This window comes from Natator depressus, chromosome 21 (genome assembly GCF_965152275.1).
Source record: "Natator depressus isolate rNatDep1 chromosome 21, rNatDep2.hap1, whole genome shotgun sequence".
Classification (NCBI taxonomy): Eukaryota; Metazoa; Chordata; order Testudines; family Cheloniidae; genus Natator; species Natator depressus.
The window spans coordinates 12,095,269-12,120,716 of NC_134254.1; the positions used below are offsets into that span (position 1 = coordinate 12,095,269).

The 25,448-nt window shown below is 53.4% G+C and overlaps 1 pseudogene; it reads left to right on the forward strand.

Moving 5' to 3' along the window:
* Positions 1–652: 652 nt before the first annotated feature.
* Positions 653–1,055, forward strand: LOC141975723 (protein phosphatase 1 regulatory subunit 14A pseudogene; annotated as a pseudogene).
* Positions 1,056–25,448: the final 24,393 nt, after the last annotated feature.

Below are 25,448 nucleotides of genomic sequence, written 5' to 3' on the forward strand. Positions count from 1 at the left end.
CATGTGTGAGACCTCTGCAGCCCCTGCATCCTAGGCCCCCTGCTCGGCCCGACCCGCAGCACCTCAGTAACAGAGCGGGTGGGAGTGGTGCCAAGGGGGAACGGGAAAGATAGCGAAGACTCAGTCTGGGGAGTGCCTGATCCCCTCCCTTGGCCGCATGGACAGGTGAGGGGGCAGCTGTCCAGCACCCGGCTTGCAACAAGTTTAACACATTCAGAGCTAATGCACAAGCCTCTTCCCACAACTCAATACCCCCCAGCGCTATTCTTGGGAACCGCAATGAGAGGCTGTTCCATTATGTACCGAGGTGATTCCCTGCAGAGCAGGGGGAGGGGTGTGGGGCGCGGCACGCTGCATTTTGCAGGAGTGGGGGGTATGGGGCGTGGCACGCTGTATTTTGCAGGAGGGGATTTTTGGCCCACCCTGTATCTCATCCCCACTGTCTAAGTGCGACAGATAATCCAGGCTTTCCTCTCCTACCTCCAGGCGGAAATAGCAGGAGCCCTGTACAGGGGCCGGAATAATTAATCAGAGAGCAGTTAAAGGATTTAGGGCCGAGAGCTGTTTAACCATGACCTGCAGCCTCCCAGTGACCTATCGAACCCGCTGGGATTTCTGTGGATGCTGAACGGGGTTGCGGCTCCGGGCAGGGATGGCTGCGAACCGGGTGGGACGGGGGTCCTTGGCGCGCTCTCCGGGGAGTCCCCGGGTGGAGCCGGCCCGCAGCCCAGAGATCCAGAAACGCCAAGCCCGGGTGACGGTGAAGTACAACCGGCAGGAGCTGCAGCGGTGGCTGGACACCGAGAAATGGATCGACGGGCACCTGGAGGAGCTGTACCGGGGTTGGGAGGCAGAGATGCCGGAGGAAGTGAACATTGACGAACTCCTGGAGCTGGACGCAGACGGGGCACGGGCCGCGCAGCTGCAGGGCATCCCTGAAGTTGTGTCACAACAGCACGCAGGCCTTCGTGCAGGAGCTGCTCCTCAAGCTGCGGGGGCTCCAGAAGCAGCAGGCCCTGCGGCGGCCCAGCCCGGAGCTCCAGGAGCGAGCGTGACCCCTGCCCAGGGAGGGACCCCCTGCGGCCCTTGGCAGCGGCAGCTTCCTCCAGACGAATGGGACCAGCGAGGCCCCGCAAATCCAGCCTGGGGCCGGGGGCTGCTCGGCGCAGCCTCCTGACGCTACAGCTGGTGCCCCTGCAGCTGGGGGTGGCACAGGCCTGGCGGTGCACAGAGCCCAGACGCGGCCCCCCCACTCCCACCACAGCCCCCTGGACAGTATCCCCCTGCTCTGGCCTATGACTGGCCCCTGTGTAAATCTCTGACGAGCTGAGTACTTGGGGCTCAGTGGGTGCCTTTGGTCTGAAATAAAGCCTTGCTCTGGAGAGCTCAAAAAAAAAAAAAAAAATCACAGCCTATTGGTGGGAAGGGCCCGAAATGGGTGGATTGTATCAGCCACTCTTTCCAGCAGGGCTGCTTGCTCCAATCTGGCCTTCACAACGACATGACCCTCAGTCATGGCAGGATTGATTCGAGCTGTCAGATCCCTTCCCCCTGGTGATGCGGGGAGTCTCTGCCAGGACGAGGGCATGCTGTGATTGCAGTCGCCACTGAATCTGCATTTGGACGGATGGAGCAGCAAGACACACCAGTTATGTCAGCCACCACGCCCAGGTCATTCAGCATTGAAGGCGTTAAAAGATACGTAACTGCAAGGGAGTCTGGCATCATAGTAGGAGTAAGAGACTGGGAGTCAGGACTCCGGGGTTCCGGTCCCAGCTCTGAGAAGGGAGTACAGTCTAGTGGTTCGAGCCTGGCAATGACTCCGCCCTGACATGCTGTGTGACCTTGGGCATGTCACTTTGCCCCCTTATGCCTGGGAGGGCCGAAGCTCATGAGCAGAGCTACCCTCTGTTCAAATGCTCAGGGCAACTAACAAGGCCCACAGGCGACAGTTCCTGGTTCATGGCTGCCCGAAGAAAATCTGAACCTTTGTGACTTCTCCTTATCTGGGCTGCACAGGGGGGAAGTTGGCAGGGTGGATTCCATTGAGGAAGGTAAACAGAGAACAGGTGGGAAGACGTGCTCTCTCCTGAGCTCAGTTCAAAACACCCATTCAGCCTTGCCAAGGGACCAAGCTGGTGGCAGCTTATCTGCCCCAAGATGCCTTCCCCCCGGCACAGGGATTCTCAAACTGGGGGTCGCAACTCCTCAGGGGGTCACGAGGTTGTTAGGTGGCAGTCGCGAGTACATGCACGAAACAGAGCAACTGCTATGAAATATATCATTTACATCGAGTATTTTAGAAAATTACACACACCTTTCCGTCGCAATCTCGTGTGTTTACTGCAAAAAGTATTGTCAACGGATAATGTTTGCGAGCACTGTTCCTGAACAAAATATATATTTGGATTAGCACCACTTTAAGGAAATTGGAGTCTGGGGATTGTCTATCTTGTGTGCAGGTTTGTTGTCGAGACCAAAATGGTGGGACTGAGACAACATGAGAGTACTTGATTGTTCAGCAGCTGACGAGGCGCATAAAACCGCAGACCAATCAGTACACGGAGATTGGCAAAAAAAAAAGAAGTAATTTTATAATTTAACAAGCAGACACACAGGCAGGAGTGGTGCTGGGGGGGGCCTTGCAGGGGTTATAGGACCCCCAAAATTTGCTTTAGCTGCCCACCGTAGCCACCCCTCCCAGAGCAAATGTCAAACGAGATGCAGAGGTAAGGGTGGCATGGTCTGACATCCAGGCATCCAGCCCGCCACCCAGCTCTGAAGGCAGCACCTGCTTCTAGCAGCCGTGCAGAAGTAAGGGTGGCCATGGGGTTCCAGTAAGTCGGCTGTGAAAAGTGATAGTGTCGTTTCTTCCCAGTATTAAACGGCAACTCTTTAAAAAAAAAAAACACCCAAAACTTTTCTGCTTATGACAATAATTCAACAAAAACGTGTTTTCGTCTTAAGTGAAAAGCAGTGAGAAAAGATCAATTCATTTTAAAGAATTGAAATATAAATCGAACATTTAAAATAGTGCTAAATCAAAAATATGGGTGTTTTTAATTTAGAAGGGGGGGGTCGTACTCGGAGGCTTGCTGTGTGAAAGGGGTCACCAGTCCAAAAAGTTCGAGAACCACAGCCCTAGAGAGACCGCTCCAGCAGCATCAGCCACACTCAGCCCTGCCGGCTCCCCATCTCCCCCTCAGACATCCGAACCTACCGGGGCCGACCCCCTGCTGCGGGGCCCCAGCAGCAGAAAGACCAGGGTTGAAGTAGGGGCGGCTGCATCCTCTGCCTGCATTTGCCAGCAGATTCCCGCCAGCAAGGCCTGACCTTACCCCCTTCCTCTGTCTGTAAAGTGTGGGGTGTGAGGATGGGGCATGGTCACAGGTCTCTGCAGGGCTCCTTTGTAGCCCCCAAGAGGTTCTGTTTCCAGGGAGCTTCTGCCCCAAGGTTAATTCCTTCTCCTTGCCACAGGGACTCATAATATCCCTGCCCGAGCCTGGGGGAACAGAGGCCTTTATCTGTGGGGTTACCTCTTTGGTACTTTCCGAGCGTGAGATCGCCCGGGCCTGGCACCTGCTCCTGGTGGGGCAGTCTCTGCTGATCAGGAAGAGCTGTGCCGGTGCACAGGGCACCGTGTGAACACGAACAGAGCCAAGAAAGAGACAGACCAACCAGGGCACTAAACCGGGACCCCCACGTTTAGCATAATACATCTGAGGGCATGGAGGGGCCTGACCTATATACTGAGGCCCGACTCTGTCAGATCCTAGATTCAATTGCCGGCCCGCCTCTGCATGTGAGCGTGCTAAAATAACACCAGCCTACGCCGAGTCCAGAACCAGCACTACCAGCCAGCCAACGCACAATTAATGAATGACAGAGCAGGGGAACCTGGCCTAGTGATCTAAGCGCCGGGCAGGGAGATGGGAACTCCAGGTTCCAATCCCAGCTCTGGCACTGGCTTACTGGGCAGGGCAGATTGCCGCCTGGTGCCTCAGTTTCCCCTTTGAGCCTCTCCCGGCTCAGCTTAATCAGCTAGCACCTGCGTGATGCTTTGATGATGCCCCACGTGAAGGGCGATTGTAAAACGCCCCGGTGCGCTCAGCTCTCGCGGGTGCCTGCAGCAGGGAGAGGCGAGTGCTAATGAAATAGGAACTCCCTGGAGACACCCTGCCGAGCCCGATTAAGGCAGGCAGTTTTATGGTCTCTTTCTGAATAATAGCGATTCACAACAAACCCTCCCAAGCAATAGCGTGAGTAACCCTGTTAGGAAAGCTGGGTGGGGAGGGGGCGGAGTCCTGGCCTAGGCTGTACACAGCCAAACAATCCGCACAGAGGCAGCGGGTGGGGCATAACTTCAGTTCATTCACTGTTAGCCTCCACTCAGGCAAGAAAAGAGAAGAAACTTTTGCGGAAACTATTATTCTTTCCTCCCCTTGTTTTTTTTTCAAAACAATACACCGGCAGATTTAGGGTCAATGCAAGTGGAGGGGTATTAGCGTCTGGTGGCACAAGTGTCTGTTCTGGCACGGAGCTCTGCCCGGGCACCTTGCAATGAGCCCTGCCTGCTCCCCCTACACCCTGCCCTGCAGCTGTATAGCAAGGTGCTGCTGTCCTTATGCAACACCGCTGCTCTTCCGGTCCTGCTCCCTCCCACGGCTCTGGCAGGGAACCTCAGCCCAGACTTTCCCATCCCCGTCCTGGCCCCCTCGCCTCCGGCGATGCACCCTCAACCGGACGTACCATCAGCTCCGTCCTGATGCCGATTTGAACTCATCCTTGAAGTCAGACTCACCACCATCCCTAGGGTGGGTACGTCCATACCATCCCTGTGCTACAGAGGGGGAAACGGAGGCACGGGCTGGGGGACAGGGCAGCGATCTGAGGCTGGGTGTGGGGAGACGGGATCCTGCTACGCCGTAGGTGGGTTTTGTGCTGCGAGCTAATGAAGAGCTCAGAGGGTGAAATTCACCATGGCGCAGAGGGGACCAGAGCAAGAGGCCTGTGGTAGGGTTGCAGGGGTGGCGAGAGGAGTCACCATGGAGAGGTTCTCTGTATGCCCTGAGCACATCACCCTGCCACAGACGGGAACAAGGATCCATGTTTATCCTGATCCCCTTGCCCCTGTGCTCCCAGTGCAGAGACTGTAACCGCCAGCAGGGAAAGGTGGGCCTTGTGCCCTGGGATGGGGATTTTGCCCTGGAAGCCCAGTTCCTGAGGTTTGAAGAGGATGAAGTCAGTTTCACTCACAGGCCCCCAAGCTCCTGGTTCCACTAACAGCAAGAGGGACTGTGTCTACCATGCCATGAATAGCAATTGACGCAAAAGCCTCCCACTAGACCCGAGTCTCTACAGCGTCCAGCTATCTCTCCCCTCCGAGCCCAAGTACTGCTCCATCCCTTCCAACGTATGCAGGGGAATCCTTTCCCTCCCCTCTCTGCCCGTCCAGTGATGCTGGGAGCCGGGGTGCTGCTGGGAGAGCTCGAGAGAGGGGTTATGGGAGGAGAGAGTCATGCCAACGAGTTTTCTGCCTTCTGTTGAGCTGCAGAATTTATTACCTAGATGGGGGAAGGAGCAGAGGGGTGAGCGGGAGGACGTGTCTCTGGGGCTGTCAGCTGCCAGCCCTGTGGTAGGAGCCCAGCTGTTCAGAGATGGAGGATTGCTGATTCTGCGGCACTTGAGAGCTGGTGCTTCCAGCCTGAGCGCTTGGCAGTGATTTTGATGATCCCTTTTGTGCCAGTCGGTGTGGACCGAGTGTCACACAGCCACATTCAACCCCCATCAGAATCAGAGGTGGTTTGGGCCTGATCCTGATCCCCACGACTGCAGTAGGTACTGGAGGGGCTCAGCACTGCTCATGATCAGCGTCCCTTCGGCGTAGCTCCATTCCTGTTGTAGGCGATCGCCCCCGCGGGGATTGGGGGGAGGGGTTCATCCTGGAAGGTGTTAAGTCCCTTTATGGAGAATTGCAGGGTGCTGAATCTCTGAGCACCTTACACCCTGCAGACTCCACCCAAGTGATCTGTGCCAGAGATTTTGCTGAAGAGTCAGATCTCGTCTACACCACCAAGGCAGCTTATGGCGACCTAACTACGGAAGTGTCTACACTGACATTTCACTCCCGCTGATGTAACAGCCCTGTTACGCCGACTTAATAACTCCACCTCCACGAGCAGCACTGATTCAGGGCCGACGTAGTTAGACCGATGCAGCGTCGACGTAGACACTGTGCGGCTTACTCTGACTTTCCGGAGCCGTCCCACAAGGCCCCACACGGACAGTGCAATCGGTGCCCGCGCTCCTGGGGAGGACGGGCACTGCCTACACAAAGAGCAACGCACAGACACGCACAAGCGGTGCAATTACAGCAGCGGCGGTATGTGGGGTTGACTCAGTTCTGTAGCGCAGACGCGGCCTCAGATGTGCATGGAGAGGGGAGCGCGGGTCCTCCTGGGTTCGATCCCCAGCTCCAGGAGTGGAGCGGTGAGGTGGGAAGCTGTCTAGTAGCTAGAGCAGGGGATTGCGAGCCAGAACGCCTGGGTTCTATACTCAGCTGCTGCACTGCCTTGCTGGGCAAATTCTGCACAGAGAACACACCCCTTGCCAGCAATGGATAGTGGCTGTCTGAAGAACGAACATGTGCCACAAAGTGTTAAGAAACCAGAGTCATATGGGAACAGAGAACCTGCTCCCACTGAAGTCAATGGCAAAATTCCAGAGCAGGAATGGGCTTAGAACTACTGATGTTAGGACAGGAGGCTATTAACTTCTCTGGAGGTTAGAGAGACATCTTCCTTGCCAAGCACAGGGGGAAAGAAAACCCTCTTTCTGTCCTCTTGAAGCCTTCTTAAGGACACTGCCTTACTGGAGAAGAACATTTAACTGCTTGGCTGAAGAGGGAAACAGAAAATGTAGGAACTGCAAGAGTGGGTCTGCAAGATTATGGTCACATGGGCTTCTGGGGCAAATGTGCTCAGTTTACAAGCTGCCAAACCTACAAACTCACCCTGAAATCTGAGAGGCAGGATGGATTCTTTCCTTCCTGGGCATCACAATGCCACTCGCCCCTAAGGAGACATGCTCGCCAGGGCAAACCAGGCCCTCAGTGACACCTGTGCCATCCCTCTGCCTTTGTGACCCTGCTTCTGTCAGGGGCTCTGCACAGGTGTGGAGTGGAATTCACTTCCCCACCCCGAAGGGCTCGGTAGGGCTGAAAAGCACGAAAGGTTGGGGGCTGCAGATCTGAGTGAGCAAACGGAAGAGACGCGGAGGAAATGCATTCAAGGAGCAGCGGGGCCATTTCTGCCTCGTTATTTTTTCAGAGTAGCACTGGCTGGCTCGGCGAGACGCCCACGGGGTTGGAGGCCTGCGTGGAGGGCAAGGAGAGCACCAATCGGACATGCTGTTCTTTAGACCGGTCAGGGCACCAGCAGCCTCATCATTAGTTAATTGAATCAGCAGAGGCAATGGGCTGGCATGGAAAAGGTCTTCGCCCGCCCTGCCAGCTGAGACTGAGTCAGAGTGCAGCTGACTCAAGAGCAAAGGGCTGCTACACCCTCCCCTCCAGCCTTTACAAACCTGCTGCTCCTCCTGGCTTCTCAGCCTGCATTTGAGCTCTCATGGCCTCTCTAGTCAAGGGAAGCCAAGTCCTGGTTTCGGCCTGGACATCACGTTCAGCCATCCACCCATATGGTGGGGGGTGGGAGGAGGGTTCTGAGACGCTGATGTTCATTTAGAAATATACGGGCCAGATCTTCAGCTGCTGTTAATCAGCACAGCTCCCTTGCCATCACCGGGGTTACGGGGCTCTCCACCAGCTGAGCATCTGGCCCTGCGTGGGGTATAGTAATGGTGCCAGCCCTCACACAGTTTGGCTCTCGCCCGGAGCGGCTGACATTTCGTAAGCAATCATTCCTTTGAAAATACAACTGCATTTAACCCCGAGTCGCCAACCGGCTTGAGACCATTGCAATAATTTCATAAACTAAATACATAGAAACAATCATCTGATAAAAGCCTCCCTCCTCAACAGCGTGTGGAAAAGGCCAATTAGAAGGGGAATTCTAGGGCCCAATCCAGCTCCCATTGAACTCAGTGCAAAGACGCCCCACTACTAGAAACAGAGAGATCAGGGTGGCTCTGAAGGAACCTGGCTATTTACCAGCGACCCCTGCAATCCAATCCCTCACACGCCCATCCACCCTGCTTCGCTAATGCAAGAGCACCTGGACTTTTCCGTTCTCAGGATGAGATGGCACAAACCAGCATGTGGGGGCAGGTGGAAAAGCAGCTGCATTACAACATTTGTGCCTAGCTGGTTATGTGCACTGAGCATCTCTTGGGAAAAGTAATTATATGTATTGATTAGTTCTTCTAGGAGCACAGGAACTGCCAGATGAGACCAATAGTCCAGCGAGCTCTGTATCCTGTCTCTGGCAATGGGCTAAGCCGGATGCTTCACAGGAAGACATAAACCTGCACGATGCCCCCAGTTGTGCAATAGTATCCCATGAAGAAGGGGCATTTCTTCCTGGCCCCCCATTTGTGGACACCATATGCCCTGAAGCATGAGCATTGAGTGCCCTGGTAAATCCATCCTAGCTAGTGTAAGTGTGGATGCTATTCTCATTCATCTCTTATCCTTTTTTGAATCTCACAAGCTATTTGCTTCAGTAATATCCTGAGGCAGGAAGTTCCATGGGTTATTATTAACTTTTTTTTAGTGATTTACTCATCTTTATAATTAGATATCATGATTACAATCTCTCTAATATCACACTGGAGTTTGTTAGAACTGACTGCATCCCTGTGACATAGATTTGCCCAGACATGTATATTATTACCCCTGTGTACAAACATCTTCTCAATATTTTACCGGAGGGGGTCCCAGGTGGTCTCTAAGAACTCGCTGATCGGCATGGTTATTGTGAGAGGTTTGTCCGGGAAAAAGCTTGAGAGAGGTGCAAAGTGTTGAATTCTAGATTTCAAAACCTGAGAAAGTGAAACTTGTGTCCTGAGGCAAGGCAGGTCTCAGGGCTAACACAATCGGCAAGGAGAACAATGGACATCTCTGTAGCCAGCCCCAGCCCTGTGTTTACGGTCTGGACTTGGTGGAGACTTGGTCAGTCCTCAAGTCAAAAGAACCCCAAGATAAATCTCTGAATAGGGGACCTCCTGGGCTAAGAGATAATAGAAACTGTACAAGAGATGAAGAAAGAGCATATGTTGTTACGCATTATGGAGGAGACACTCCACCAGTGGGAGTGTCTCATGCAAGGTGGAGCCCAGCTTTCTGGCCTGGCCTGGCCAGTAAGCTCTAACCATTGGGTAAGAAATACCTTATTAGACAGCAAAGAAACAGCTATCGCCTGCATTCTGTGTTTTTCTTTTACTTGTAACCTTATGTTTCCAAGCCTTTCTACTTGCTTTTATTTGAATCTCTATCTCCAGCTCTGTTAAATAAACGACAATTGTTAAACTGGGGTGCCAGGCTTCCACTGAGGCAGCGGATCGGTGTCCAAAAGACAAGGGCCTGGGCACTCAAATGTGACAACCTGGGGTGTGTAAATTGCTATCTGGGAAAAAGAGCGGGCCTTGTGGAGCGGAGCGCTTGTGTTGCCAGCAGCCGGTGGCTGGGGAGAGTTTCCTGGGGTGGGCAAAGAGATTCACCCTGGGAAAACGGCCATTGACCCTGAAAAGTGCCCCCATCACCTGGCAGCCACTGCACTGAATTCCATCTGGCATGGAATTGCCCAGTTACCTACTTTGGCTAAACCATTCCAGAGCTCCTCAATCCTCTGCATGGACCTAAAGAACTGGTCAGAAGACATTTTTGCCACCTTGCTCTTCATTTCCATTCCAGGCTTTTAATCAATATATTGAACAACACTGGTCCAAAATCTGATTCCGAGAGCACCAGTCTAGCCTCGTCCTTTTCATGATCATGCCTAGTCCTATTTATCAGCCAGCTTCTAGGGTACGATCTTCAACTGGAGTATATCAGCATTGCTCAGCCACTGGAAACTCGTATGATACCATTGACTGCAGTGGATCAATGCTGATTTACAACCAGCTGAGGATCTGGCCCTTCATCTTTACCTCTCGCACTGTATTTGCCACATTTCTTTAGCAGCCTCCTGCCCGGGGGCTTCATACAAAGCCTTTAGAAAAGACAAGTTTATGATACCGACCTGTTGTTCTTTCTCTACTACTGAGCCCGAAGAGGTTCTGGCACTAGGGGGAACCCATATTGTGTCATGACTGTGGCACAAAGGATAAGAATTTCAAAGGAAAAAGAGGAATTTTCAGGGTTCGGGGGAAGGGTGTTTCCTTAGTCCAGACCTAGCGCTGGATTCTGGAAAAGCCACATGCAAGTCAGACCTCATTTATGGTAAGTTTTTGCTGCTTCAACGAAAAAGCAGGAAGAAGGATGGTTGAGGTATTTCTTTATGCAGCCCTGTAACTGGATATGCCAATTTACCAGCACAAAAGAGATAATATTACTTATCACTTCAATAGTGCTTTTCATAGTAGGATCAAACCCTGGACAAGCATCACTGTCCCCATTTCACAGAGGGATAAACCGAGGTATGGAGTGTGCCACTTGATGATTAGGTGGAAGAGCCAGGGACAGAACCCAGCTCTGCTTAAGCCACTGCCTTTTCATAGTAGGATCAAACCCTGGACAAGCATCATTGTCCCCATTTCACAGAGGGATAAACTGAGGCATGGAGTGCACCACTTCATGATTAAGTGGGAGAGCCAGGGACAGAACCCAGCTCTGCTTAAGCCACTGCCCTGTGCACTGGGGCAGGCCTTGCTCTGATGAGTTCACATCTCTCACATAGATGTGGTACATGGGCAGCCACTCAAAGTGCAAGAAGGGATGGAAACAACGTGTGAGGAGAGCAGCTGAAGTGGGTATAAGGAAGTGCCTGGGATGCAGATGCTAGGGTCTTGGGGGGGGGGGTCACAGTTCCAAAGGCGTCAAAACAGGCAACAGAAATCTCAGCCCCACAGGACACATATCCCTCTCCGGTGAATTAGCCTCATTTCTACCGAGGGGGAAACTGATGCACAGAGAGGGGCCATGACGAAGAGTCAGAGCTGGGATGATTCAGAGAGTCCAAGCTTCAAAGAAGGGAGCGATGTGATCTAGTCAGACCTACATCCAGTTGAGAATCCAGAACTCCCTGTTCTCAAACTTCTAGACCATGTTTTGGCCTCTGTCCCCCTCTCAACAAACGTCCCTGACGCCCTGGTTCTGCAAAGCATCTCAGGACACATGTAAGTCACATGGACTTTGGGCATTGAGCATGTGTTCAGGTGCTTTGCTGAATCAGGTCCCGAGTGAAGCCAGAAAACCTTGTGGAGAAGGTTGGGTTTTATGCCTCCTTTGAAATAAAGTCATTAAGCACTTAAGATCTCTGACTCAAACTGGGCAGCGGAGCTGGAAGCTAGTAAAATGCTGTTAATAGTGCAGTAGGCCAGCTAATCCTAAACCCACAAACAGTGACGGCCATCAATGAGACGCACCAGCCGCCGTGGGGTGTCACAATCCAGACATGATAGATGGGCAGGACTGAGGGAGGGAAGAGATGGCTTCATCATAACACCACCAAACGACAAACTGCAATTCACACACGTTTAAGGTCCACAGTCACAGTGGGGAAGCAGGAGGGATGCCTAACTGAAGCATGCTCTTTTCCCCGGTCATTTAGAAATACCCAGAATTAGCAGAAACAAACAAATCCCAATACTCAGCATTGGTCCAGCCCTGCAGGATCTGGCCCTAAATTCCTTTCAATGATGCCGTGCCTATTTACTCCAATAGGGAATTTGGCCCAAGACCATCTATTCCCTGCCATATAGCACCTGGCTATTAATTGATGCTGGAATCACTGGGTGAAGCGATCAGGAGACCTGGGTTCTGCGCCTGAATCTGCTACTTATTCACTAAGCGGGCTTAGGTAAGTCACTGCCCCTTCTGTGCCTCAGTTTCCCCCACCTGTGAAACAGAGAGAATGATCCTTGTCCAATGTTTGGTGGGCCTGTGTTATGCAGGATGATCACAGTGATTCCTTCCGTAAAGTAACTCCATTTGGGAATTAGGTGTTTATATACCTTTGAGGATCCGGGCCTGAGGCTGACATGTCTCAGTGCATAGGGTTAAATGCTGCAAAGGTACAGAGAGGGAAAGCCCTCCACGCTTGCAACTTTTCCCTACTTGGTTGATGCCTCCCCTTGGTGTGTTCTTCCTCGGTTTGTGGTGGCAGTAACTGGGAGTCACTTTTTTCAGGAAAAAAGAACAGGAGGACTTGTGGCACCTTAGAGACTAACAAATTTATTTGAGCATAAGCTTCCGTGAGCTACAGCTCACTTCATCGGATGCATTCGGGTGATCTTAAAGTCCCGAGGGTTTGTTTTGTTTTCCAGTTTGCTCTGCAAACCCATCCAGTGGCTAAAGCACCAGCCTGCAAGTTGGGAGAGCTGGGTTCTGTTCCTGGCTCCCCTACTGACCTGCTGTGTGTTTGGCCTAGTTCCTCAAACGGTATTTAGGCTCCAAACCTCCACTGAGGATCTGGGCCTTCCTGTCTCTTCTCCCACCCTTCATGTGGGTGGGGCGGAGATTTATGGCTGCCTGGGGAGCCCCGATCCTGCATGGCGCTGGCTCAGCCTAAGAGCTGGGGGCACCTCTCAGGATCAGGACCTTAAAGATTGCCAGGGCTGCAGTTTTTTTTGCTTGTGTTTATTGTGTCAGAAAGAGAAGCTGTAAATTCCCTCCTGGTTTAATTGAAAGCCGGTGCTGTGGGTTTGGCTTAATCCGCCCTCCTCCTCCTCCATTAGATAACGTCTCGCTGAAACCACGCTCTGCAAGCTCACAGCATTCCAATCTGCTGATCCCAAGTGGCAGCCGGCTGGGGCACTGCCGCGTGAGCGACTCGTGTGCTGATGGGGCAGATACAATAGACGGTGTGGATTCCCACAGCCATGCCCACCCCAGTGACGCTCCGGCCCTGCTTCCAGCCTCTCCCCAGGCATAACACAAGCAAATTGCAAGATGCTGGCCCTATAATATGCTGGAGGATTGCAGGCGGAGGGGGCTGACCCAAGCATGAAACACAACTTGTGTCTGGAAAGCAGGACCATCCCCGCCATGAGTGATGAGCAATCAGGGCTACTGCTGCTTTGGAACTGAATAGGAACGGTGATGCAATTGGAGAGCAGGAGAAAGAGGCTGGAATCCTGCCAGGGGGCATATGGTTACGAGTATCTCATCTTGGTGCTCAGTGTGGGCTCCCGGGAAGGTGTCGGATGAGAGGGTGGGGGGAAGAATCGAGGGCTAAAAACAGTGCAGGGGTGGGGATTGCCCAGGCACAGGTGAGGCTGTGGCCTACCGGTGATGAGATGAGGAATGTGAAAATGATGAAAAGTGGCACCCGGGGGGCTCTGAGTTTGCTGGCTCTTAATGATTCCTGGATTGAATGTGATCAGAGAAAGAGGTTTCTTGCCTCCCGCCACCTTCCCAGCCCTGCAGTAACCCTGGGATCCGAGAGCCACGCTGGGATCTCTTCTTTATCACCAGCACTATGGGCTTTGCAGCATCAATGAGGCTCGGAGGGATACCCGTTCAGAATTTGGTGCCCTCAATGGGTTGGCTCAGGAGGGACCCACTGGAATGCAATAAACCCGCGTTTCTCAGTTGGTGGGTTGTGAACCCCCATGGAGGGAAGGGGGGGCCCCAAAAGGGAAGCCACTGGGGCAAGTGGTGTTGAAAAGTTTATTGCAATCTAAATAGGGCTGGCCAGACTCCCGAATTCCCATGCCACAGACAAGTGCAAAATTTCCAAACCAAAATTTCACTCTGCCTGAGGCCAGAGCCTTGCATGTCCAGATTTCCCACGGAGTGGGAATTCTGAAAACTCGTTCCGAAAAAGAAATCAAACCCACATTTCATGGTGGGTTTTTGAAATGCAGTTGGCGGGGGGGGGGGGGGGGGAGAAGGGGTGTTTCCAGGATCCTTGCCACCGGGCTGGGAGCCCTACCTCAAGCCAGGGCTGCTTGATATTTCCAGGCGACCCGGCTCCCTGTTACAGAGCAGGGAGCCTAGAATCCGTAACAGCCCTGGTTCCAGTATTCTCCACCAACCTCTCCCACTACACCCCACTCAATTATCTAGGCTTAACTTTGGGGTCATCGAGCCTTTTTTAAAAAATAAACTCCTACTTTTATAATAAATGGCGAGGGGTCATGAACATTTTGACTTGGAATAAGGGGGCATCCAGGGGCAAACGTTGCAAAACACGGCAGGAAAGAATCTCTAGCTGCTGCCCAACAAGGAAGAGGCTTTAGCTCACTCTCCCCTAGCTGGCTCTGCAGGCTAACGGGATTGAAAACCAGGAAAAGTTTTGGTCGCTCAGCAGATCTGTCTCTGTTGAATGCTCAGGACACAGATCGATTGGGTAAGAAAGCACCACCCAGCCCACACGCGTCCCATAGTACCGTGGACCTACGTCGCAGAGCTCTTCCACAGTGTAATCTTGATGGAGTGTTTCCTGTAGCTGGTGGGCGTATCTGCTTTTGAGCAGCAGCGCAATCTTGAAAAGCAAAACAACAACAACATCATCAGAGACCAGCAGGCAGGGCTCATTCTGAGCAGATCCTATTTGCGTGAATCTGGGCCTCCAGCAACGCTAGGTTCACCACTCATTTGTTGCCCAGTCCAGGTGGGGACGGGAACTCAAACATTCAGACGGTTGCACGGTCACTGACTGCAGAGCGAGGGCCTTGGCAGACAGGACCAGAGGGAAATAAGGACCTGATGGTTGGCATGAGGGCTATGAGGCTGGTGGGGGAAACTTGAAGCTCTAAACAGCAGCGTTTACACTCCTAAAGCTTGCCAGAGTTAGAGGTTCAAATCCCAGCCCTGGGGACTTGGACTGTTATCCTTCTGAAGTACACAGTAGATAACTTATCATGGAGTTCACGTGTATGGGTGAGAGAAAGAGGTGGGACCTGTAGAGAATTAACATCTACAGATAACAGGTGGTTAGGACAGTCTCCATGGTGAAATGCCAACTAGCTGGTCGTTATTATGGTAGGACTTAGAGACCCCAGATGAGATCACGGCCCTATTGTGCTATGTCCTGTACACAAAGTAAGATGCAATCTCTCCCCGAAGAGCTTACTATCTAATGAGACAAGCCAGACAAAGGAGGGAGAGGAAACTGAGGCACAGAGAAACATCATGGAAGTGACTTGCCCATGATCACCCAGAAAACTGGTGGCAGAGCCAGGAATAGAAGCCAGGGCTCCTGACTCTTCATCCAGTCCCTTATCCACTAGATCACATTACATTCCCCCCACCCCCAGGTGTTGTAATGGACACAGGAAAGCCCCTTATTATTTTGTAACTTGATGGTACCTCTTTTAGAGAAGCGGCTTTCTTCCAAAAAAAAGGGAGATTTTGTTTTAAAAGTGATTGACGAGGCCGACAAGAGTTCTCAGGGTGGGAGGGACGAGGTGTGAGCTTGGGGTTAAAAAGGAAAGCTGATCATTTACAAAAATGAGGAAACGTGGTAAACACGGAACTCTAAACAGAGAAAGGGAAATTAACACAAGAAACAGCTTCTGGGAAAGAAGGTTATTATGGCGATATATAGCAACAACACCCAGCTCTTATCTAGGGCTTTTTGTCCATGGATCTCAAAGCACTTTACAGTATCATTACCCTCATTTTACAGGCAGGGAAACTGAGGCATGGATTTTCAAAAGAGCTCAGGGCCTGATTTTTCAAGCACTCAGCACCCACAATTGAGGCCAGATTTTCCTAGGGTTCGAGCACTCAGCAAGCAGAGTACCCAGAAAATGCAGTGACTCCTGGAGACCCCATGAATGACTGAGACCTGGGCTCCATGGTGCTAGTAGCCACACACACTGGGTATGAGACAGTCCTGCCCTGAAGAGCTGACAATGCCAATACGGGTACGGGGAAAACGGTGGCGCAAAGTGACATTCCCAAGGTCACATGGGAAGCCAGTGGCAGAGCCAAGACTAGACTGCAGTCCTTGAGTCCCAGTGTAGGACCCTATCCACTGGACCACGCTGCCTCTTCTACATATTCAGGAAACCTCTAGCTCTCTTTGGAGAGAAGGACGGAGCAGAATTTAGGAAGAAATACAGAGGGGAGTGGCATGCTGGGGGGCCGGACGGCTCCTTCTTGTTCCTCTTTTCTTTTCTTTGAAATAAAGAAAGGAAGAGGTGGAAATTGACAGGTAGAAAAGATTAGAGATTAATTTCTTGCGAAGTCTGGTGAGTCAGGGCTTCTCCTGCAAATCAACGAGCAATCCCGAACGGGCAGACCGCCTTCTACTCCCTCTGCAGGCAGTGGAAGCCCTGGGTGCGCACACTGCAGGATCCGGCCCTAAGCCAGCTGGGATTCAAGGCAGAGCTTGGCTTGAGGTACAGGCGCACAGGTTAGGGCATAACGTCTGGGTACCAAGTCCTGGAGCTGCGAGGTGAAGCCCCCTCACAGAGAGCTCGCCTGCCCCCGTTTCACTGCGACAAAGCTCTGCTATTGACCTCCAGAGAGTGCTCCCTGATCTGCACCGGCGTGAGCAGGAGCTGGGTCCGCTCCCTTCACTTATCCAGAGCCCCTTTTGCCCCAGGCCAGGAGGGGCTGTCTCTAGCCCAGGCCCCTCTGCCCCACACTGGGAGGGGCTGTCTCCATCCCCAGGGACCCTTCTCTCTTACTTAGAGTGGCTGCCCCATTCTGCACTGTACTGACAGCTAATAGACCCCAGATCCGGTAGCAGGAGTGAGGCACCACGGGCAGCTCATGCCATGTTCGCCAGTAACAGGACTTCCTGGCCCGGGGCTAGCACAGATTCAGGCTGGGGCATGCGGCCAGCGCTGCCCAGGCCTCGCTCTGCTAAAACCATCTTCCAAGCCACATCTCCCGCCAGCCTCCTTTGTACAGCCCTGAGGATCTTCCCGCCACCCCAGCCCCGGCTCTGCTGTGTGTTCTCTCGCACGGGTGGGTGGTACCAATGCCAGGCGGAGGATCCTGGCCTCCAGTGCTCAGGGGAAGTTTGTTTTGAGAGGGGAGTTCAGGGAGAGTGTGAGGAGCTGGGGCGATTGTTAACAGGATTTGCTGCGCCGGGCCTGCTGCCTGCAGTCTCTGACCTGACAGGAATGCTGTGACTCAGAAGGAAAGCATGTCGGCCTCCAGGAATCTCAGACCAGCCCCTCACGGGGCATCGCCTCCCAGTCTCGCTGCTGGGGAGCGAAAGGCCTGGCAGATAGAAAGAAGGGGAGGAAGGAACCACCCCCGCCCCCGGCTCTCCCCAATGAGGGCAGCTCATCAAGATGGCAGAGGCTTGTGGCTATGCACCCGCTGCAGGGATTCGCTTCACAAACCCCACCCACGCCCATGCAGGTCACAAGCAAAAAGCTGAAAACCCAAGCAGAGACTGCTAGGCCGAGCTGGGCAAAATCGGAGCTCTCTTTGAAAATTCAAGGCCCCAAACTGCAGAGGGCCCCCCCATGCAGAATAGTGCAATGATAAGGAAAATCAGTGGGGAGGAGATCAGATTGTTAAAGAGGTGCCCATCACCGCAGCGTCTGGGTGTCAACAAGGATCTGTCAGGGATTTGTTGGTTCACTGGGAAAAAAAGAAATATCAGGAGAAACCATCGAACTGAAAATGATTTTTTTGGACATTCGGTGAATCAAAAAGTAAAAGTGGTTTCAAATGAAAATGTTTTGTTTTGAGCGTAAACCTTTAAAAAACATTTTAAGGTGAAAAAAATAAAATTCAAGGAAAACATCAAATAAAAAGTGGCTTTGAATCAAAAGGTTTTGATTTTTTGTTAGGTTTTTCCCCGACTGAAACAATCCCGTGAAACTGACACAAATTTGTCAAATCTGCCTTTTTTTTTTTTTTTTTTTGCTGAAAAAAGGTTTTGGTTGAAAAAATTTCACCCAGATGTGTGTCCTCTCTGCTGCCCGAGGCCATCAGGCTACAGTTTTAAATTGGTTTCCTTCCCACCCTTCCTCCCATTCTGCTGCTCCTCTCTTCTTGACTTCAATTTTTCCTACTCCTCCTCCTCTGCTGTGTTGGGTTGTGGTTGGGGGGAAGCCCACTGAAAGAGGCAAGTTTTCTGCTTTGGTCTGAAGGCCCTGGGGTTTGGGCTCACTCTTATCTCCGCTGGTAACAAGTCCCAGATCCGAGAAGGCCTTGAGAGAGATTACTATTGAGGGATGGTGGTGCTCTCGGCCATAACACGGGCTGGTTCCATGGAGGGTCCTGGAGACTAAACCCAAGGCTGGTGAGATGGCCTGGCCTGGCCTTGCATGGGGCACCAGAGTAGCAAGGCCTGTGCAGACCTAGCTGAAGCTTTAACGCCTGCCTGTAGTGACTGACGACAGTCCAGCTGAAGGCAACAAAGGCCTGCATTGCTGTGGCCATGTCTGTCTTTGGTCAGATATGGGGCATTGATGGAGGATGGTGTTTTTAAATGGCCATGGTCACCTGTGCGTGTCCAGTAGCTGCAAGGATTGTCTGGGGCCAGGCCCCACCACTGGAGGGTGAACAGTTGCCTTGTCTATGAAGCGTTTCCCTCTTCCTGTCAACATCACACCCGGGTTCAGCACCCGCCGGCTGCCTTTCCTCCAGGCGCCGACCCCAGCCAGGCAGAGGGGGAGCTGGGGGATGGTGCTCTCGGCAGAGGTAAAGGAGATGGAGAGCCATCTCGTCGTTTTCCCCCAGTGGCTTCAGTAGTCCTTAAAGAGGATGTGGGAGGTGAGCGCGTGGTGAGCACTCTGGAGGAAGGGGGACAGTTCCCCGACACCACTCTCCCTCTGAAAGGAAGGACTGGAGTCTTTTCTGAGCTTTCCCTGCTTCGTCTGAGGCAAGACAGGCGAATCCAGTGGTCATGCCTGAGATATGCAGGAGGACAGGTGTGCATGCCCTCCGCACCTCTACGGACAGGAGGAGCTCATCCATCAATGCGATCAGCACTCTCTCCATTCCAGGAGCCTGCCTAGATATTGGCAGTGGATGGATGTGTTTGGAGACGGCTCTTCACTAGTCTCTCAGGGATCACGCCGCAAAGCAAGCAGTGTGGCACTGGGTTGACCAAGGTCTCCTGGGTCCAGAGCTGATTTCTTGAGACCAGCCCGAGCTATGGCCCTCTTTACGGCAGCTGGGAGGCGCCCCTCTCCAAAGGTGGTGTTGGCAAAGCCAGGCTCGTATATTCTGCTGGATCTCTTTTGCTAGCCACAGCGAGCATGGGGCTGAGCCCAGATGGCACGGGGACCACTTGGAGTTCTTTCAGCATTGCTAGAGGGGCTTGCTCCATGGACCTGCCAAATGCTGTCAAGGGGGGGAGATGAGAATGGTGTTATGGCGGCTCATGATACAGAGAGGTGAAGTGACTTCCCCAGGGTCATCACCATGGTTCAGATCTCTACCACCTTCTCTTCCTTTTGTTATGATATTTTCTGGGAGGGCTCTCTCCCCCCCTCGCACCGTTCTTCTCTTTCCATGAGGAAAGACCAACACCACGTTGCTGGGCCATTCTTCTGTCTCCAGCTATCCGCAGGGGGGGCAGCTTTGGCTGTAAGAGGAGTCTTGTGATGGGCCCTACTGGGGCTCATGCTGGTGGTACAATGGGACCCAGTCTTGTGACTAGGCATTGATGAAAGATGGTGTTTTGATGGCTGTCATTAGCGGTCTCTCTAGTAGCCACGGGGAGTCACTGGGAGGATGGTGAGTTCCATAGTGCGAGGCCCGCTCCCAGGGCGTTCCACTCTGGGCTCCGTGAGCTGCAGCATCCCCCGCTCCTCCCCAGAGCAGTGGAGGTCACTGAAGGAAGGGGGACTCCAGCCCCCACTCAGGGACTCCTCCCCAGCTCCTAGCAGAGGGGCTGACAGGCTCGATGACAAGTTCCTCAGGAGAAAGGCAAAGCTTCCCAAGAACCATGGGCTTCCCCTTGAGTCACACAGGCCTCAGCTGGGGGCACAGCAGGGCAGAACAGTAGGTACATGGGGAGCATGAGACAAAGGAACGGGTCACCTTCAGGGCCCACCATCCATGTTAGCCTTTACTCCACATTTGGGAGTCCCGGTATAAACCCAATTCCAACTCAGCTGGATTCTAGTGTCCCAGTTTGCCTCTCCCAATCCCCCTTCGGGGACCCTTCTGCTGGGGGAAATAGGGCCCAGGGTTCCACCCTTGCCATGCTGGTGGCCCAAACCATCTCAGAAACCACTTTGGTTGGCACAGTCTTTAAAGTCAATGTAAACACAGGGGGAAAACACAGAAGGGGTCTCATCCAGGCCCAAGGGATACAAGGTTAAAGGTCACTCAGTTGTCCCTTTCCCACATGTGCAGGATACAACAAGGGGAAGGAGGTTTCTCTTGTGATGAAAGCGCTGGGCTGGGACTCTGGAGATGTGGGTTCAATCCTGGCTCTGCCACAGACTTCCTGTGTGACCTTGAGCAAGTCACTTAGTGGCTCTGTGCCTCAGTTTCCCCAAATGGGGATAACCATCCTTCTCATCACTCACCCTATGTCTCTTGCCTTCCGACTAGAAGCCCAGTGAGGGGCTCTGAGGCCTCTAGGTGCTGCTGGAAGAGAAGAGTCAGCTGTCTCTGACTCAAGGCAGCAGGGAGGGGGCAAGACAGAGACAAGAGCACATGACGGGGGGGAACACTGTTCATCCTTGGGGTGACTTGGCTTGGCATCAGGGGACCATGTTGATGGGGTTGCTAGGGCGACGGGGTTGTGCTAAAGAGGGGTAAGGGCAGGAAGCCAAGCGCTGGTGACCTCCTCTCCCCCTGCGTGTCAGAGCCAGGATAGCGGGGCTGGAGGTTAAAACAACAGCAGGCACTACTAGGTGTGAGTCAGTGCTGTGTGTGGAGGGAAAATGGAGGAAGAGATGAGTGTGCCTGGCTGGTCACCGCCCCTCCAGCTGCTCCTCTCCTCCACGTGGGGGGGCTGGATGAGGCATCCCTGCCATCCCTCGCTGGCTCTTTGCTGCTGGAACGGCTCCCTGCTGGCTGAGCACCAGCCCTCCCCTGCTCCGGAGACGCCAGCTGCCCCCCCGCAGCTCCAGTTTCACTTGAGCCATGCTTCAGGGAAGCACAGTGACGGCACTAAGACTTACACGCTTCCCTGGATCGGGGCCTTGGACAGACCCTGGCAAGGCCTTGTGAGCTCTGGGGTATATTGGACTGAAGCCGGTCAGGGCAGGGACCCTTGAACACGGCAGCAATCTCACACCATCAGCAGCCCTGCCTGGGCAATCAGCACTTACTGAATTAGAGTTGATTTTACTCTGTGTCGGGGCTTTTGGTAGTGAGAAAGGAGAGGCCCCCGGGCAGAAGGGGGGAGAGGCCCCCAATGGGGAGTGGGGAGAGGGTCATTGGTGACAGCTGGTTCCATCAACAAGGGCATGTCTTGGAGGTAGTGTGGTCGAGTGGCAGACACGCTGGATAGAGACGTGGGTTCTATTCCCAGCTCTGCCGCCAGCCTTGGACAAGTCACTTCCCTGCTCTGTGCTTCAGTTCCTGATCTATAAACAGAAGATACGGATACTGAGCCTCTTTCGTAAAGTGCTTGGAGATCTCTGGACAACGAGAGCTAGCTCGTATTAGTTATAGTGCCTTTGAGTTCCAGGTCCCAAACACAACTCCACCTTGACTCTGCTTGAGCTGTAATCCAGACATCACTTCCCTTGGCTGTGCTTTTCTCCTGCGAGTTCGAGTCCTCCAAGAGATGCCAGAACCTGGACCCTGCTCCACTCATGGGATATTCCCCCATATCCTACCATCCTAGGCTAGGAAGTCCTAGGGCTCCATGTTAACCGCATCGGACCTTCAAACCCTTCTCTTGCTGAGACACCAGATGTGGGAGAAGGGCATCCAGGACGCCTGCCTGCACCTGTTACTATTTTACTTGTACACCACAGAGCTAGAGGACTGGCTACATCTTGAGCTGGTCCCGTAGGCCGGTACTGTAACGCTTTGCCCATCAAGAGCTCCTCCCATCCAAGAACTCAAAGCTCTTTACAAGCATTCATGATTTTTGTCTTTTACAGATGAAGGAAACGGATGCCCGGAGACACAGTGACCAGTCCCAAGCCACCCAGTGAGTCAGCGGCAGGAAGAGGCTCCTGGTCTAGGCCCGGGGGCGGGGATCCATGTCTAGATGTGGATTTTGTCCAAAGTCACATGGTAAAAGAGTTTCCACGCTCGGTGCCTCTGCCTCCTCTTCCTGGTGAAAAGGCGACGAACTCACTGCTGAGCCCATCGGTCCTGGGAGTTAACACGGGAATGAAGCTACCCTTTGTTACACGAGATACCGTAGAGCTGGAGGCCCCCCACTCAGACCTACTGCTCTAGGGGTTGTACAGACCCACAGTTCCTGCTGGAAGAGCTCATAGGCTCTAGAGGAGGAGTGGGAGAGAGGAAGGGTTAGGATCCCCATTTTACAGATAGGAAAAATGAGGGCCATAGGAATTGCTCAACTGGATCAGACCCCAGGGCCACCTAGCCCAGTATCCTGCCTCCACCAGCAGCCAGCTCCAGAGGAAAGCGCAAGAACCCCACAGGAGGCAGATGTGGGTTACTGCCACGCGAAGTGTCTCCTACTAAAACCGAGGCCTAATCTGCACACAAGCTTTCTCTGCTTTGGTGAAACCTGTGTGGATGCTCCCCTTTCAGTTTAGCATCAGCCTGATCCCAATTGACTGACGCTAATGGAAATAAGCCTGAATGGTTGTAAGCTGAACCAGGTGAGTGCTCACAGCCTTCGTGAGAAGTTTGGAAATCACACCCATAGTTAAAACAGTGCAACTCGGCAAGCCTGGAGCAATTAAGTGACTTATCTAAGGTCACCCAGCTAGTCTGTAGCAGAGCTAGGAACTGAACCCAGGAGTCCAAGTGTTAGGCCTTGGGCACCCACCCATCTGTCCCCTCCTCCCCATTTCTAAAGCGATGCTAACATTAGCCATCCCACCGCTGCTAGCCTAGCTGCACTGCACTGGCACGTGTTTCGCTCCTTGAGATTTGCCCTAGTCTGTCCTACGGATTCCCCTTCATGTGTAGCATGCACTGAGCCCCACACCCCCACGTTTCCACCTGCACTGACCACATGAGTCCATTCCCCCCCCTCCCCACTGCCCCCAACCCCCTCACTTCCATCACACAGCTCCCCTGCCCCCCGGGGAAGGGGCTGCGAGGGCCATTTCCCCAGAAAGGCAGGGCGCTCTCGGCTTTATCAGCTCCCTGCAGCTTCGTGCGCCACGCTGGAGAGGAGAGAAAGGTTTTTCCCAGCGGCGTCTTATCGGGCCGCGGAGCCGCGGCCGCTGCTTTGTTTCAGCTCGTGTTCCAATTACGGATGGAAATGACATTTGAGGGAACAATTGGTAATTCTCAGAAGATTATCAGAGACCAACACACTGTTCAGAGGGTGGGGGGTGGAAGGGAGAGTCCAGGCCTCTTGCTCTGTGTTGGGCAAAGGCCCTGGCATAGCAGGGATGCTGGCTGCATCTCCTCCACCACTCGCCAGGGGATGCTTGGCGAGGAGGCAATGGCCCCATTTCAGGGTGCTGCCCCTTACCTAGCCACGAGGAGGTGAAGTCGTTCGCCCAAGGAGCAATGGGTGGATGGGCCCAGCTAGCTGCCCCCCACCCCCACCCCGGTCCATGAAATATCACTGTTATGTGCCACTTATGAGAGATGGGCCTTCAGGGCAGAGTCTGGGTCCAGATCTGACCTTTGCCAGAATTAGGAGGGGTCCAGGGCACAAGTGCTGCTGGGCCCCTTACAGAGAAAGGGGATGGCCCCACAGAGCTGGGATGGGATCCACATGCCCCCAAGTGCCAGGGGTGGCTGTTCTCTAAGCCAGTGGCTCTCAACCTTTCCAGACAACTGTCCCCCTTTCAGGAGGATGATTTGTCTTGTGTAGCCCAAGATTCACCTCACTTAAAAGCTACTTGCTTACAAAAATCAGACCTAGAAAATACAAAGGTATCACAGCCACGACTACTGACAAATCGCTGACTTTCTCATTTGTCCTATAGAATTGTGCAATAAAGTGACAGGAATATAAATATTGTACTTACAGTTCAGTGAAATACTTGAGCCAGTTTTTCACTTGGGAGCCTTGTCTGAAGTCCAAGCCCCAGGTGGCAGGGGTGAAGCAGGTCACTGATCTTTGCGGGGCACCCTGTGGCATGGGGCCCTGGGCAGCTGGCACCCCCCAATGCTGGCCCTGCACTTGTGATCCTGCTAAACCCATCACAGAACCCCCTGGTTGAGAAACACTGATCTAGATGAGTTGAGTACCCCCTGGAAGACCTCTGAATCCCCCCAGGGATACATACACCCTGGTTGGGAACCACTGCTCTAAGAACACCGCTCACCCTTGTAGCACTGATAGATTTTAGCTAATGCACCCGAAAGCCAGGACTAGAACCCAGAAGCCCTGATTCCCAGGCCTTTGCTCTATCCCCTCCCAGAACTGGGAACCGGCCCCACACATCCCGTCTCCTACTACCCACTTGGCTGTGGGTGCCCCCTTCCAGGCCTCCCTGCTGCCCGCTCAGAGCTGGTCTGAGGCAAGGGACACACTGGAGCGGGTGCTTGGCAGAGTCCTGCACTGGGCAGACAGCTCAGAGTTCGTGCTCTATAGTCGGGCATGGAGGGGGGCAGGAACTCGGTGCTGCAGCCTGATTACCCCCCTTCCCCAACCTCCTTCAGCTTGGCAGTGCCAGTTATGAGAGCCGCAGGCCACTGCCACTTACAGCAACTGCCTGCAATGGAGAGCAGACACGCCAAACCTTGCAACGGGGAAAGGAGGAAAGAGTCAAAGGGGGCGCGACTCCTCTGCCCCCCTGGAGACTGAGTGCTAAAGGCATAAGCTACCCAGAGCCAGGCAATCTGGTGGTGCTGGGCCATGGGAGACTCTAGTGATCAGCAAGGTCTGCAGAGGCAGCCCAGGGCAGCTACAGGAGTGGTGACAGAGGGGACAGCCTGGATACCAAAGGCAGCGAGGTTATACCTGGGGTGAACATACTAACAGCCAGACTGGGTCAGACCAATGGTCCATCTAGCCCAGGGTCCCGTCTCCTGAGAACGGCTGATGCCAGATGCATCAGAGAGAATGACCAGACAATGATCGAGTGACCCACCCCCAGTCATCCACTCCCACCTTCTGGCAGTCAGAGGTTTAGGGACACCCAGAGCGGGGGGTTGTGTCCCAGTCAACTGGTCTAATAGCCGCTGATGGCCCTGTCCTCCAGGAATGGATCTTATTGTTTTTGAACCCAGTTATACGTCTGGCCTTCACAGCATCCCCTGGTGAGGAGTTCCACAGGTTGATTGTGCGCTGTGTGACGAGATACTTCCTGGCGTGTCTTTTAAACCTGCTGCC